This window comes from Lissotriton helveticus, chromosome 7 (genome assembly GCF_964261635.1).
Source record: "Lissotriton helveticus chromosome 7, aLisHel1.1, whole genome shotgun sequence".
Taxonomy (NCBI): domain Eukaryota; kingdom Metazoa; phylum Chordata; class Amphibia; order Caudata; family Salamandridae; genus Lissotriton; species Lissotriton helveticus.
Window position 1 is genome coordinate 593,024,114 of NC_136068.1, and position 13,952 is coordinate 593,038,065.

The 13,952-nt window shown below is 44.9% G+C and overlaps 1 protein-coding gene across 5 annotated transcripts in view; it reads left to right on the top strand.

Moving 5' to 3' along the window:
- GRK6 (G protein-coupled receptor kinase 6) overlaps positions 1 to 13,952 on the top strand; it is a 697,925-nt gene that overhangs the window by 17,446 nt on the left and 666,527 nt on the right. Inside the window, exon 1 of one of the 5 annotated variants that reach the window (XM_078652757.1) lies at positions 3,208 to 3,271. The exons of the other annotated variants lie outside the window; for them this stretch is intronic. The gene's annotated coding sequence lies outside the window, so the exon portion shown is untranslated. Of the gene's footprint in view, positions 1 to 3,207; positions 3,272 to 13,952 lie in introns of those variants that run through there. 5 annotated transcript variants of the gene reach the window in all.

Here is a 13,952-nt window from a genome sequence, read left to right on the forward strand (position 1 = left end):
CGAGTCCCTGGAGCTTCAACAACAAAGATTCATTGAACACATATTAGTGTATTTCCAAACATACCTTCAAAAATATAAGATTCGGCATATAACTTGGGTCCGAAAATATGTCGAAATTTGCAATCAAAGCTAATTATTACTGCTTCTGAGAGCCAGACAAAAATGTGAATTTAGAAAAAGCATATCTCTGTTGCTTAGTGCTGTCTTAACACAGTTCTGATGATAGACTGGAACATTGGATAGACATTTCTGGACCTGAGCTTGAATAGAACAAATCATTTCACATTGTCTGCCACAAAGCCTTAATGGGGACATTAAGATTGTACCCACACTTTCTGTCTTGTGAAGTTCCTCTAGGATCAACTCTCATCTGTGTACTTTTCAATATCGTAGTGCCTCCCCCGACACCGATTCTTTCACAGTGTCAGTTTGATTTTCCAACTTTGCACTTACAACCAACACATCAACTTTGCTTGATTCATCGTCCAGAGAATCCAACCAACATTACTGTTTGTTTGAACTGTGTATGCTTAACTGAATGGTATAACTTCCTGTTTATAAGTTATACAGAGACTGATATCTAGTAAGCTATCTTTCATTATCCCATGACTGGCTCCGGGACTTGAAAACCCTGCCTGCTACTTCATCCAAAGTTGGGAACAACATTATATCAGCTGACGTGTCCTCATCCTGGCACTCCTCAACTTCTATAATCTTGTATACTAGTCTCAGCTAGAACTATATGAAGCTGCTTTCACTGACAAATAGCAGGAGGTCTCAATTGAAGAATAATGTACACATTTACTTACCCTCACTGATTGGACTCTAACTTCCCCTTCTTGTCTGTTGTAATATTAAATCCAAAGAAAAAAGTAAAGTTGAAGATTAGTTTAATGGAGCATCCACCTTCTGAAGAGCAGCAGAGTAACTGAATAGAAACTGCTATTAGAACGTGGAACGATGACAACATGTTTAAAAGGATACCAATAAAGCATTACAGAAAAAGTGAGTATGCAGTCATGGCAATAGAATACAAGAAGATAGAAACATTATACTACCAAATATCTTCCTTCCTTATTAAAAAAAAAAGGAAACAACAAAAATGACAATCCATAATACAATTAATATAATACAAAATATAAAAATATGATTGGAACTCATATTCCCATTGGGATGTTGACGGCTCTACCGCATGGGGGTGATTGGTCTCCGCTGGCGGTGTGGTTGGAGTTGGGGCTACAGATGGTGGGAGATCTGTTTGTGGAGGGGGTGTTGGCCCCGTTTGCGGTGCTCCGGGAGCAGTTTGGTCTCCCGGACGGGGATTTTCTCCTACACGCTGCGGTAACTGCGGCGATACGGAAGCACTGGCAGGGGGGACTGATGGAGCCGAGCACGACCATGGCCTGCCAATATGTGGTGATGGCCGGGGGCACAGTCAAGGCGGTGACCTGTCTCCACTCACGGATGTTGAACGAAGGACTGGAACCTCTCACGGCGCTGAAAGCTACGTGGGAGGACAGTGTGGGCAAGCCTATTCCGGATACTGAGTGGGGCCACATTCTGGCTCGAACATGGAAAGGTAGCAGGAATGCCAGGTTCCAACAAATACACTTCTTCCTTTTGCATAGGGCGTATCTGACCCCGGGGAAACTCCACCGGCACTTTCGGGTGCGAGACGCGGCATGCCCGAGATGCCTGGCCGGTGGGGTTGAATTGGACCACATGATGTGGGGTTGGCCACGGCTGGGTGCGTATTGGCCTGAGGTGGGCGCCCTTCTGAATGCGGTTACGGATAGGGAGGTGGATTTTGACATGGCGGCTTGCCTCCTGCTGTGGTTTCCCCACACGGCAAAAACGAAAGTCACGAGCAAGTTCATTGATTTGGGGCTCATGTTGGCGCAGAGGGAGATTACATGGCGTTGGAAAACCAAAGAAGGCCCGGCTGTGGGACGTTGGACGAATGAGTTGTTGAAGTGGTCGAGGTGCGAGAGCATATTGAGATTGCGGCAGGCCACGAAACTGGGGACGGAGAAGGGCTTGGAGGCAGCTAGAGCTTGGGAAACGATTGTGCAAGCTTTGAGTGACCGCTTAACGGTGGATACGGAGGAAAGACTCTCGGAGGCTGAGTTCCAGGGAACTGATAGCACGAACGTTTGATCAGTATTGACGACGCACTGTTATTTCCAGCGCACATCATTGCCAACCACACTAGCAGCAGTTAGAGGGGGGGAGGGATAGAGGAGCACGTAGACTGCCCTGTTAGAGCTTGGAAGTAGATGGGGAGGAGTATCCATCGGGCGGGTTGGCCTGTTACACGTAGAAGCGGGTTGGGCTCTGTGGATCTACCGCGCTGGGAAGGTGTTAGAGTGGGGGGTACGACTCCTCTAAGGGGCAATTGGGGGGGGGGGGGGGGGAGTTGTTGTTGAGGGTCCAGAAAATGCGGAACCAGGATTGTGTTGTTGACCTACCGTCCCTATGTGCCAAGCGGGGAGACTTCTCTTGCACACTGACTTAACGCCGCCCTGCCTCCGGGATGTGGGCTGATGGGCTGTGTACTACTGACTTTCCACGTGGGGTCTTGTATGGGGACGGGGCTGATGGTTGATACTTTTGATGTTTTGTCTGTAACTCTGCAATAAAAACATACTTTCAAAAAAAAAAAAAATGATTGGAACTCATGCTGAAGATGTCTTTGAACATCTACCTCCATCTCCAACACCAGTGAGAATGGATAGTGGCTATTATGATTGCTTCGCAGTAGATAGACTTAAAAAAAGATTCACAGAACAACCTCACGTTGTCATGGAAAGATATCATTTTTTCACTTGACACCAATTGGTTAATGAATCGGTTGATGCTTATGTTTCTTGTATAAGAGTATTAGCTGCAGAATGTGACTTTGGGGCTCAAGTAGACAAATACATTTGAGACCAATTAATCATTTGTTGCTCCAATAAGAAAATTCAAGAGCAACTTTTGAGACAACGTAATCCATCCTTATAAGAGCCAATTGAAATATCCAAAAGTGTTGAACGGCCTATTACCTCATTCAATACTATGAATGTAGATAGCTTATCTCCAGGTGTAGCGGCTCTTAGTGTGAAAGACTCAAATGTTAAAACTGGCAATTTAAAAGGGAAACCTAAAAAACCTGTTACATCGTACACCCCAGTTAATAAACCTTATTCTCACAATTCTTCAGGTAAACTCTTCTGCACGGGTTGTGGATCCAGATCTCATTTGTTCCAGTTCAAACATTGCCCTGGCAGAGGTAAAGAGTGTTATAAATGCAAAAAAGTAGGCCATTTTGTAGCCTTATGTCAAACCAACAGGAGAGTTGCCAGTCTTGCTGATGAGGAAGTTGTAGATGAGATGATCAATGAACCTACTTTTGAAAATACCATTGTTTGTATAACAGAATGTGATGTTAGTTGTCTCAAGTTAGGTCTTGCAATATAAATAATGATATTGATACTGAACCATATGTCCCTCCTATGTGCACCATTACTGTTGATGGTAAATGTTTTGAAGTTATGGCAGACTCTGGCTCCCCCTACACTATCATTCCTGATTCCTTCTTCAATAAGTCTTGGAAGGACAAAACATTAGAACCTAATCATATTCGTGTGTATGGTTTTGGAGGTAAAGAAATTGAAATGTTGGGATATTTTGTTTCTGACATTTCTTTTAAACAAAAAACCATAGTGGGAAAAGTTTATGTTGCCGTTGATGGGTTGCAAGGCCAAGGAAAATGTAATAATACCTTGTGTCCCAATGTCAAGATACAGGTGTGTTTGGTAGAAGATTTACAATTAGTACATATTGGTCAACAAGATCATGATAAAATATTACACGAGATACTAAACAAACATAAGAATTGGTTTAAAAGGTGTTCAGAAAGGTTAAAGTTTCTCTCATAAAATAGTGTTAAACAAAAATGCTATTCCCTCTAAACACAAATTTAGGAATGTTCCATTATCTGTGAGAAATGAGTTGGCAGACATGATCAAAAAATTGTGTGCTGATGGTGTGATAGAACCTGTTAATGCTTCTGAATGGGTTTCCCTAATTGTTTTAGTTAAGAAACGGAATGGAGAACTTAGAATGGGCATTGATTTTATGTCCGTAAACAAACAAATTGTTATGTAATGTCACCCTTTACCTAAGGTACAAGATATATTCGCTAAATTGGATGGTGCTAAACTTTTTTACCACTATTGATCTTAAATCAGCGTACCATCAAATAGAGTTAACAGAGGATTCAAGAGACATCACCACATTTATTACACCGGAGGGAACCTTCAGATATATTAGAATGCCTTTTGGCCTGTCATCGGCTGCATCAGTGTTTCAGAGACTGATGAATTGTATGTTTGGCGACACTGATGGAGTTGTGGATGATATCCTGATATTTTCTGACACCTTTGAGAAACATCATGAAACAATAGACAAAGTTTTATCTGTTTTAGAATATAAAAGTATGACCATTCGTCTGGACAAATGTACGTTTTTCTTGTCAGATGTTGAATATTTGGGTCATTAATTATTGGTAGTAATTGTATTTTTCTAAAGAAGGATCTCCTTATCTCCATAAAGAGTATGAAAGATCCCCAAGACAAAGAACAAATTAAATCCTTTTTAGGATTATGTGAATATTATTCTAGATTTGTTCCAAAGTTCACTGACATTAGTTTTTTCGTTAAGAATGTTGTTTAAAAAAAGGCAGTACATTTATTTGGACCCCAGATCAGTCTAAAAAATAGTGGGGCAAGTTGAATTCCTGAAATTCCTCTCCGGCGATGATTCTTCGATGCTGGGGGAAAAAAACAGAGGCAGACAGATAATCCAGATAAAGGAAAGGTTGCAGGAGGCAGGCAGCAGGAAAACAAAATCCAAGGTAAAATATGCGTGTGTGGATGTTCCAATGTCTTTAAATGCGCAAGAAAAATCCCATCCTCGTCGCCAATACGTAGTAGTATTAAATCCACAGAAAAAGGTAAAGTTGAAGAGTAGTTTAATGGAGCATCGACCTTCTGAAGAGCAGCAGAGTAACTGAATAGAAACTGCTCTTAGAATGTGAAACGATGACAACATATTCAAAAGGATGCAGATAAAGCATTACAGAAACAGTGAGCATGTATTCATGGCAATAGAATACAACAAGATAGAAACATTCTACTGCCACACTGTCATTCTACAATATTTCTTTTTCTTCTTTCTCAGTAACCCAGTTTGTCAGCAGAGAAAAACTTCACATAGACCAACTCAGGAATTGCATTAGATAGTGACCTATCCTGATCCTGAAACTTCTGTCTTTGCAGAGGCGCTTCCTACTTGTTGTGATAGTGGAAAAGTTGTTTAAGTTCTGGGACATCAAAGTAGGGGAAATCGGAAATGTAATACAAATTTGTTAATTTTTATTGATAATTTCTTTTGGATATATACAGAAACCATAAAAGCAATTTTCCAGAATATACATTGAAATCTAAATACATTTGTTCATCCTCAAAACTTCTTTAAAAAAGCAGAATACATTTAATTAAATCTTGATGAACATTTGAGTGAATCTATAAATTAACTTTGTCTTTTAATAAACGTCCCCATGTCTTTGACTAACAATCCAATGGTTCAGATTTTTATATCATTAAGAGATGGACATTGACCTAACAGACCAGAAATTGTTTCTTCAAATTTCCCATATAAATGGCAATTTTTCAACACATCCAGATAGGCCTTCCATTTTCTTATGGAATCTAATTATGCTGCTTGTTCCAACCTTAACAGCAGTAGACATTTATTCTCCATAATAGATATAGTTATAATTTAGTCCAAGGACATAACATTCATATAGACCACAAGTTGAAAGCGGCTCCAAATGAAAATAAAACATCTCACACTCTGATATTAATAACAGTTTATTCTCTTCTAAAGAATAAATTTTTATTTGTTTTGAAGTTATGTAGCAGAGTAGCAATAACATCCCATCCGGACATCCCCATACATCATTGCTACGACAAATGCATGTAATAATGTACAAATGCATATTAAGTAGTACACAATGTTCGTTAACCAGTCCGAAGTAGTCCCAACAGTGCACCCATATTTTAAAAAGTTTACACTGACAATCCTTGGCCAGATAAATGGGTTCCTCCAGCACTGCTCACCAGTCCATAGCAGCAATCGCAATGGACCGCACACCGCTAGCCCCTCCTCCGGATCGCCCCTAGGGACTCTGGTACATGGAGTTCTTGAGTGGTTCACCCCAGTGGGTGCAAGTAGGTACTTGTTGAACTGATGATCTCTAGACCCGATACATGTCCCGGGTTTTTGGATGTCGCCCGAGACATGGCTCGGGTTTCGGGATAACTTCCCTCATCAGTAGAGAAAATAGTCAGGGGTGGAAGAGAAGGCCGCCAAGCAACCGTCAATGGCCTCGATGCCCGAACCGGCACGCAGGTGCGTCGTCCAGGAGCCCGTCGACTCAAAGCTCAAGGGAGCCAATTTGTAGAAACAATCGCAATGGACCGCACACCGCTAGCCCCTCCTCCGGATCGCCCCTAGGGACTCTGGTACATGGAGTTCTTGAGTGGTTCACCCCAGTGGGTGCAAGTAGGTACTTGTTGAACTGATGATCTCTAGACCCGATACATGTCCCGGGTTTTTGGATGTCGCCCGAGACATGGCTCGGGTTTCGGGATAACGTCCCTCATCAGTAGAGAGTCCATAGCAGCACTCAACTCCAATATACAAGGTAGCTTCAGTGAATTCCAGTGACTGGGCACGTTGAAGCTAGTCCCACCAGTGTGTGCTCTCCACGGGTGCCTCTCAGGCCGTCAATGGTGGCCAGTAGTGCAACTCTAGGGGTAAATTCCTCTGGCGCCTTCAGTACCTGGGTCTGTACCTCTTCATTGGCTTTCCAGTATTTAGTGATCACAGGACGTGTCCAAACCATGTAATAAAAATCTTTATCCTGGGTGGAGCACCAGATACGCTCCGGAGTAGCGGGCATGCTAAAGACACAGAGGTGTGAGATATGTAGCATGTACGTATTTTAGTTGAATGAGTCACAGACAGGAAGAGATGGCTAAAGTCCGAGGTGTGGGAGGGCATCCAAGAACCTCTCCAATCTGCATGTCCAGAGGACCCATCCAGCCTTCCCATATCTGTTTTGGGGCTGCAAATGTAACCAGTGCATTAATTACTGACTGTCTGAAAATGTGTGAACTCCCATCCTTGTCCAGGGAACCCATCAGGAGTTTAGCTTCCCTAGGACTATATATTCAGGGGGGTCTTGTGTCTCCGTTTGGTGGCATGCAAGTGTGTGGTGTTATATTTGTGGCACTGAGTTTTGGAAAGAGCAAATTGGTATTGCAAGTTATGAAAAGATTTCATTCTAGGTCCTTGCTGAACATCTTCCAGGTAGGTCCGCTACTATCCCATTTAGTGAACCACTCCAACTGTGATACGTGATGAAAACCATGTCCATTCTAGAGTAGGGTATGTTGCGTGAGTGTCCTGGCTCATACAGTCATACGCAGCACACCTGGTCAGGACACCACCCTGGTAGGTTCCGGGAGATGTTGAGGGATAGGCCCATAGAGTATGCTTATAATGTTATTGAGGCCCACAAGGGACAGTTCTGCCAGATATGTTGAGTCTCCCCATCCACTGCGCAGCCAGTCCTTCACCACTTCAAACTGTGAGTCCCAGTAATATAGCCACACATCCGCCATCCCCATTCCTCTAACATACATTGGTTGGAAACACTTGTCTGGGGAGGTACGGGGCGGGGGCAGGCCCAGAGGAAGGAGCGAATCATGACCGTAAGGTTCAGAAACCAAAAGGTTGGATTAGTCAGCGGGAAGTTTTGCGCAACGTAGGCGAAGGATGGAAGAATCATTTTAAATTAGGCCACCCTCTCAAGACTATGGAGTGGAAGACGAGCCCAATGTTGAAAATTCCGCTTCATGTGGGACAGGTGTGGGGAAAGATTGAGACTCCGGGTCAGGCCCAATTCAAACAAGATAAGAACACCCAAGTATTAAAAGCTAAGCCTCTTTATTAGTCTCAAAGCCTGCCAGGCGATCATATCTAAATCTCCTTTATGAGCGATAAACTACTATTTGGACCATTTAGTACCGAGGCCAGAAGCTTCCTTACAAAGAGCGAGGATCCACAATACGTGTGACACTGCTTCCTGAGGCTTGCCCGTGTATAAAATAAAGTCATTGACCTATAGTTCTATTCTATCTTCCTCCGTTCCCCATCAGCACCAGCCCTGTACCTCCGCATGACATATGATATATTGAGTCAGCTGTTTTATGGCAAGGACGAAAAGGAGAGGCAGCAGTGGCCAGCCTTGCCTGGAAATGGATTGGAGACTACCCCATCAACCTGGGTGGTTGGGCCGAACAGAGGTGCCCCATGTCTCGGCAAAAGCGAGGTCCGAATCCCACCCGCTTGTGGACCCAGTTGGTGAAGGACCATCTATCCAAATCAAACATCTTCTGGAGAAGTTCACTCTTTTAATGAGGTATTCATCCTCCGCTGTTTAGTTACCAATGGATAGCTTGTTTTGTTGCATTTCACCAAATAGGAGATTTTGCCTTATTGCATATACCAATCTACTTCGAAGTTCTAAGCTTAAAGCTTGAATGAGCACAGTTCCAAATGCAATGATCCCTGAATGGTGTATTGTTGTGTTCTCCTGTCATGAGTGCACAGCTGCAAGTATCTGGTATCCTGGTTTTTAGGTCGAGCCTAGCAGCGCGCATGCTCTCCTTTGCGAGGCTTCTTGTGTTTACTCCGTGTGGGTCTGACTCCTCCCACACATTCGATTAGCTTTTGTGTGTGTCTTTCAATAATGAAAGCACGCAAATGGCTAAAGGTGGGTGCATGTCCAACCTCTTTTTTTTAATGTTCACTCCCACAGCGTTTTGCTCTCGGGAGCGAGCAGCGGCGCGCTGGGTGGCAGCTGCATTCCTTGTGGGTCAGGTTACTGTGCTTTCTCTTTCGCTTGCTTTTGCTGCCAGCGCCTACGGCGTTCCCCTGTTGTCAGCTTCTTTGTTTCCCCCATGTGTTCAAGGTGTTTTTCTGGTTTATTTTTGTGGTTTGCTGACCTGGGAAATCGCGCAGTATGGATGGTTTCTGTTGCAAGCAAGAGTTCTTAATAAAGCCTTCAGTTTCTGAAGTACTCCAGAGTCGAAAGCAAGGCAGAAGCACTCGGAGTTTTAACACCATCCGACGGAGGACGGGAGTTGTATCTCACTCTTCAGTTGTGCGCTATTCAAGAACTGATGAACATTAGCACATCTGATTGTCCCTGATGAAGGTCAACAATGACCGAAATGCATTGGACTAATGGATTAAAAGTGATTACAATCGCATAGAACACAATTCGTGAATGAAACATGAACTTTTGAAAAAGCTTATGAATGAAATAAATTCGTAAAAAGCTAAACATGTTTTCTGAAGTTAAATTTGGAGGAACTCTGGGATAGCCAGGAGGATTAACAAGCTGTGCAACAGGGCATGCTCTCACAGTCCGGTGGGAAGCACGACATTGTGATTCTTAATAAAGCTGACGTTTCACAATTATAAAGCATATCCGCTTTCGGAAAGAAATGCAGCTCCGGGTATTTAGAGGGATCCCGCCTTAAGACACAAGTAACGTAATGCCGCTGTGGGGATTAAGGCTGGTTTTTAAAGGAAACGTGGATATAATTAATCGGAGCTAGTCTATGAATGCTCATTTAACTTACATTCTTCTTGGTGGGTGTGGCCTTTCAAGACATGTTGACTTTCACTTTGATGTTTCATCTGCCCGACACTAGCAGCGACGCTGGGGCTTTTAGTCTTTTTGTGCATAATTAATTGAAAGGAACACAACAAAAACTGAAGCAACTGTTGCCCAAGGTTTGAGGTATTGGTATTTTTTATATACTGAGCATCTGTTTATGTGACTGTGACAGTCGCTAGAGTGTTTCACAGTTTATAGTTAATCTTTCTTAGGTCTAACCTAGGCAGCGCCTGCTCTTTCCTTCTACCCACCCTCTCTTTCCTGTTTCTCCTCCCTCTGCCCTCCTGTCCCTGTTTCTTCTCCCCCTTGTCTGTTTCTCCCTCCCTGCCGCCGATCGCCACTCCCAGCCAGTCGCCAAAGGCAAAAGCTCACCTACAGGCGAGATCTATTGGCTTTGCCAATGCTTGTTAGACTTGGCCGCAGCCTCAAACTAACCTAATATGTGTGTAAAGGCCTATACCTATTACTTGACAATTGAAGTCCTGGACCTGTACGTGCACCAAGCATGCCCTGGTTTGTTTGACAGGGAACTACCATTCCTGTCATGGGTTTAGCATGTAGTGCGGTGGTGGTAGTGTACTCTGTTTAGTGAATAGATAATTGTGACCAGTTCTTTTACTCTGTCTCACTGGAATGGAGGCCTATTACCTACAAGCATAGCCATCAACATTCAGAGTGTAGAATGATGCCCCCTAATTCTTGTTTAGGAGCTAGGTAGTAACTGGCAATATTAACCTGGCCCAGAAGATGATAATATGGGATTTTAGCTAATAAATTACTACTGGGTCGAGCATAGACAATTGTTGGGCCCTTTTTAGGTCTCTGCTGTAGACCTCTCATGTGCTGTCTCGAAGAGACATGCTGTATCTACTTTGTGGGCTCTAGCCCGCCCTTAGGCTTCCCATTTGCTGGCTTCATCATTGCTCTCCTATTTTTTTTCTCCCCATTTGTCCATGGCGTGCATTTGTCATCCCTCTTCATGCGCTTACCGCTCCCCGAGAGCAGGGACCAAGTACACTATCCCTCATTTTATGTCCAATTTAGGAACTTTTTTTCTTGGTTTACAAGCCATCCTCGGGGGCACTAGTGTTTTTTATTCACTCGGAATACTGTTTTTTCTCTTCTTATCCCCACATTGTTTACAGTTGATACTGTCCTCGCCCATGTATCTTTGGTCGCTGTTCTCGTTTACCCACCCCACAGGGCCTTGTTCCATACACCACACAGGGCCTTGTTCCATACCCTCTGGTGAAAGATTTCCCTCTTAGTCTGCGATGTTGCCTTAGTAACTACCCACTACCCTGCTCACTGTCATGTATGAAGGTGTCCATGTCTCATCCCACGATCCCCGCCAGGCACCGTATGCACTCTGACTTTTAGGACCTCTCCTAGTATGGCGCCTTTCTACCTCTCCCTCCTGGGCTCTGCCGTTCATCTTCCTCCTTGCTGAACAGCGGTCTAGCGTGGGACACTGAGCCAGGGTACCGAATAGTATGTTTTACAGCCGCTCTTCAGGCCAGTGCTGGTGCTGCTCCGGCTCTGGGGTGTGAGCTTGTGCAGGAGGTCACTCAGCCCATAGGGGCTGCGCTTCAGCGGGCCCACACCGTGAGGGGCATGCTGAGCAATGGCGAGCCAGCCGGGGGACTGGTACCAATGCAAGCAAATGCCGCCTGCGCACAACCGTCAGCGACGCAATGATGTCCCCATCACCATATACCGCACTATTAGGGGCCTTCTTGTGACCGGCTTGGCTTCATAACAAAGCTATACAAACCGTGGGATAAGACTAGGCCTGTATTTTTTTTGTATCACCATGTTAAGGGTAGAAAAATTCTTATTATTAACAAGTAGAAATCTAACATTGGCTCTCAAGACAGTGTTTTGTCAGATGCTATAGGTCTGTTCTGTTTATTGTGAATAGCATATGTTAAAATCTGTTCTACTTTAAAGGGGGATTGCTGCCACGCTCTCTTAAAGCCTAGAGATGGGTATCTTGTTGCATTGATTCCCACAGATTACCGTAGTAAGAACGATTTGTTAGAATCCCTTCTCCATCTATTGAGCACAACTCCAGCAGTAAATGCTGGCTGACAAACTGCTTCTAAAGTTACATCCCACTGATTGGCAAATCACTTCAAATGACGAGACTGCCATTCAGGTCCTATTGATTTTGAAGTTTTATATTGAGTTATTTATTCTTTTAAGATCTCCTAAAAAGAATTCCCTCAGAAGATTGTGTTTGAAGAACAGCAATCTGCTAACCGTCTTCCAATGTTTGGTGCAAGTAACTTTCCCAAGCATTAATGAAATGGGATCAGAAGGCTAGGTCCTACTTTTCTTTATCTGTTCCCTTTTTTATCAGGAACCGGAAGCTCCTAATGTATTTTTAGGTTTCGCCTGGCGTAGCACTGCGCAGGCGAAATCTTATGTTAGAACAGTATGGGGCTTTGTCCTGCCTCTCTCTTCCATAAATGGAGGCTAGCCATTGGAAGAGAGATCTGTCCGTCATTGTCGGAGCATATTCGTGGGCGTTCCGGCGATTTTTACTCATCCCGCCCTTTTTGAACGTCATGCGGCGGTGGGTGTTGTCTTATTTTTTTTCCCCCAGGATGTTTGTGGCCGCCATTTGTTTCTAGGAGCTGAGGCGGGTGGGTGGGTTCACGTATTGGCTTGTTTTTTATGCTGCTTGCATCTGCGGTGGTGGAATGAGTAAGTATGTAGTCTTCGGCATCACTTGCGTAGTTAAGACGCAGATGTAAACAAAATATCCCAGGGAATCGTAGGAGGAGGAAGAATGAAAATGCACCTTCGGCCATGTTGGCAGCCGGGCTGGCTGCTCGGAAGCAGTGGTGTGCGCGGGTCCCCCTCGCCGCTCAACCTCACATCCCGCCTGCTCTGAGTGCCCCGGGCAGAGCTCGCATGCTCTGAGGCGCTGCCCCTGCTCTGGGCTCGGCTGCCTCCCTCCCCCGGCGCACACGTGACTCGCCCAATTACATGCTTCCTCGCTGCTAATTTCGCGTCTGGTCTTCTTAAAGGGGCTGTCAGGGAGAGGGAGTGGTGCGGGGGGGGGGGAGGCAGCCCGCCTGCCCCGGCCGGTGTTGGATGAGGGGACACACTCCGCTGCCGCCCTCCCTGTAGGCGCACGTGCAGCCTGGACCGCCATCCACGGCGCACGAAGGGAAGCGCGCCCACTGCTTTGTTGATTCTTAGTCCGGGTTTCCAATGCTGCGTCTGGTCACCCCTGTGCTATGCCCGTCCGATCCCAATGAAGGACAGTTATTTCTCTAATAAAAAGGTTCAGTAGCTGTCACGAGCGCTTTGTGTACAGAATGCAATCTTTCGGCATTTCCAAAAGGGGTTTAACACCAAGAAAGAGAAACTGGTGCATTCATTGGATTTATGGACGTGCGCAATAAATAGGAAGAGAGAACGTAAGTTTAATCCACTGCAACTATCTGCCATGATCAAGCGGTGTGCAGGCACAGAGGGCGCGGTATCACACTTCTTTTGCAAATACACAATCATGCGTGCTTTAGGAGGACTCTTCTGGTGGACGCACTAACACCCTGTAATGTTGATTAACTTAGCTGGGAAGCCTATGTTTGCTCGCCCTGGTTGCTGCCTTTGTTGCAGAGGGGGGCTCTTACTCCACAGGTTCCTCCACCTCTTTCCGGGGAAGGAGATATGATTAATGACCTCCTAAATGAGAGCACGGCATTGCAGTCGGAGCGTTAGGACCGCCTCCATCGCTGGTGGGTGCCAGTAGAAAGCGAGCAACATCGGACGGATTTCCTGGGAAATCCCACAGACGAGCGAGTGTTCTAGAGGGCAAAATACACTTCGCCGATATTATCCACTACCCGTGGCTTCTTTAGCACATTTTCATTATTTATTTGACCTTCATCTGGCTGGGCAGCAAAGATATCGATGCTACTTAGCTAGATGTCGGAGAGGAACGCGTGTTCCACAGAACAGGATCTATATGGAATGGGGGCAATCTTCCTCGAACAACAAGTAGTGGATGAAAAGTTCATAACATTCTTATAATTGAGGGCGAGGGGCAGCGCACCAGCGGTATCGAAGTCTGTAGTGTCATGATCGTTTTACTAAGTGCTCCTCCGTGACTTTGGAAGGGATGCGGAGGGGTTTCGTG